Here is a 2,971-nt window from a genome sequence, read left to right as displayed (position 1 = left end):
TCCGTGGTCTTTCAGAAGTCCTCCTGGACCCCACCACTGATTATTTAGCTGATGACTGACTAGCTCATGTGTGTTAGGAAATTCCAGGCCAGGAAAGGAACCATCTAAAAGGATTGTAGGTAACAGTGCCTGGCATCACACAGGGCTTAGAATAGTGACTTTCTGCCAGCCAGACTGGAAAACCTCAAGATTCACAAGGCATTGGATAAGGTACGCCAAAGGGTCTTGTCTCAGTAAACCTGAAAACCAAACCTATTGCTGTCAAGTCGATTCCAACTCATAGCAATCCTATACGACAGAGTAGAACTGCTCCATAGGGTTTCCGAGGAGCAGCTGGTGGATTCGAACTGCTGACCTTTTGGTGAGCAGTCGAGCTCTTAACCACTGCACCACCAGGGCTCCCTTGTCTGAGTAGTGGGGAATAATTAGCCATAGATTAAGCACTGCTAAGTTTCTGCCTAACAAATTTTTTAAAGGATCCAAAAGGATCAATCATTTCCAAACAACAGCATCCCAGAAAAAGCTCAAAAATACTCATAAAAATTACAGAAATATGAGTTGGAACTGACTTGACAGCACCTAACAACAACAACAACAACACTGTAAAATTCACAATGTCTGGTATCCGACAGTAAATATCAGGGAGGCAAAGAGTCAGTAAAATACTCCTCATAATTAGGGGATGAATCCATCTATCAAAACCAACACAGAACTGACACAGACATTAGAAATAGCAGAAAATGACACTAAAACAGCTCTTATAACTATACCCTAAATGTTCAAAAAGTAATGTAGAGACATGAAAGATATAAAAAAGACCTAAATCAAACTTCTAGAGATGAAAATTTCAAACTTTGGGAAAAACATTGGATGGCATTTATGACAGATTAGACACTGAAGAAGAAAAGATAAGTGTACTTAAAGACTTAACAAGACAAATTATCAAAAATGAATCAGAGAGAAAAAATAAAACTTAATAAATGAGCATAGCATTAGTAAGCTCTCAGAAACTTCAAGTAGCCTATTTATATACAAAATTAGAGTGTCCAAAGAAGAGGAGAGAGAAGGCAGGACAGAAAAAAATACTTCTGGAAATAATGGCAATTTTTTTCTCCAAATTTGAAGGAAACTATAAATCCACAAATTCAAGAATTTCAGCCAACCCCAAGTACAAGAAACATAAAAAGATGATGCACATCATAATCAAATTACTCAAAAACAGTGATAAAGAGAAAATCTTAAAAAGTAGTCAGAGAAAAAAGGACATATTATGTACAAACAAAAATGAAAGTAACATAAGACTTCTTGCCTGATAAAAATGCAAATAAGAAAACAGTGGAACAATCTCTTTAAAATACTGAAAGAAAAGAAAAGGAAAAAAAAACTTAGAGTTCTACACACAGTGAAAAAATCCTTTTAAAACTAAGGAAAAATAAGGATTTTTCCAAACATCAAAAGATGAACAAATTCATCACTAGTAGAATACAGTCTATGAAATGTTAAAGGACTTCCTTCAGACAGAAGGAAAATGATATCAGATGGAAATACGGATCTACATAAAGTAATGAAGAGTAATGAAATTAATAACTACATGGGAAATGCATAAAATTTTTTTATAATTAAAATTTCTTTAACGATGATGTAAAGTTTAAGCAAAACTAATTTAAAAAAGTAGTGTGGCGTTTATAAAATATATAAAAGCAAAATGAATATCAACAATAAAATAAATAAAGCAAATAGAAAACATAAAAACAATAGAGAAAAATCAGTGAAAACTGAAAGCTGGTTCTTTAAGAAGATCAGAAATGTATTAACTTCTGACCAGTTTGATCAGGAAAAAAAGAGAAAATATACAAATTATGAAAATCAGTAATGAGACAGGTGACACTACTACAGATTCCACAGATACAGGAAGATAATAAGGTAATATTATGGACAATTTATAGTAATAATTTTGACAACATAAGTAGACACATTCCTTGAAATAAAAAAACTAATCAAGCTTATTCAAGAAGAAATAGATACCCTGAACATCCCTATATCTATTTTAAAAATTAAATGTGTAATTAAGAAATCGTCCCACAAAGAAAACTCCAAGCCTAAATGGCTTCACTGGTGACTTCTACAGAACATTTAAGGAAGAAATAATACCAACCCTCCACAAAAACCTCCAGAAAATTAACAGGATAAGATACTTCCCAAATTATTCTATGAATCTAGCATTGCCCTGATAAAGTCAAATACATTAAAGGAAAAGAGTCAGTAGATAGCACTCAAGAACATGGATGCAAAAATATTTTTGGAATGTGGCAGCCAAGCTAGTTCAACAATTCACCCAAAGGATTGTACATCATGACCAATTGTGCTTTACCCCAGGAATCTAAAGTATATTTACCACTTGGAAATCAACTGATGTAATTTACTATTTTAACAAGCTAAAAAATGAAGGCCATATGAACATTTCATTGGGTGCAGAAAAAGTATCTGACACAGAGCATTTGTCACAAACTCTCAGAACACTAAGAATTAGTATTCTCAGAACACTAAGAACTTCCTCAAACTCATAAAGGGTATTATGAAAAACCGACAGCTAACATCATGCTTAATGGTGAAAGAATAAGTACCTTTCCCCTAGATCAGAAATAAGAAAGATTTCCACTCTCATAATTTCTTTTCAACATTATACAAGGGATTCCAACCAGTGCAATAAGGCGGCAGTGGGGGGCGGGGAGGGGGAGGGGGAGCGGTGGTGGATATATTCAGGTTGGAAAGGAAGAAGTGAAACTCTTTTTATTCACAGATGACATAATCATCTGTGTAGAATCCAATGGAATCTACAAAAAGAGCTACTAGAACCAGAAAGTGAGCTTACCAAGGTTGCATAATACAAGCTCGATATAGAAAATTCAGTTACATTTCTATTTACTAATAACAAGTCATAGGAAACTGAAATTTAAAATACAATACCACT

This window comes from Trichechus manatus, unplaced genomic scaffold, assembly GCF_000243295.1.
Source record: "Trichechus manatus latirostris isolate Lorelei unplaced genomic scaffold, TriManLat1.0 scaffold00046, whole genome shotgun sequence".
Lineage (NCBI taxonomy): Eukaryota > Metazoa > Chordata > Mammalia > Sirenia > Trichechidae > Trichechus > Trichechus manatus.
Note: the sequence above shows the minus strand (reverse complement) of the source record.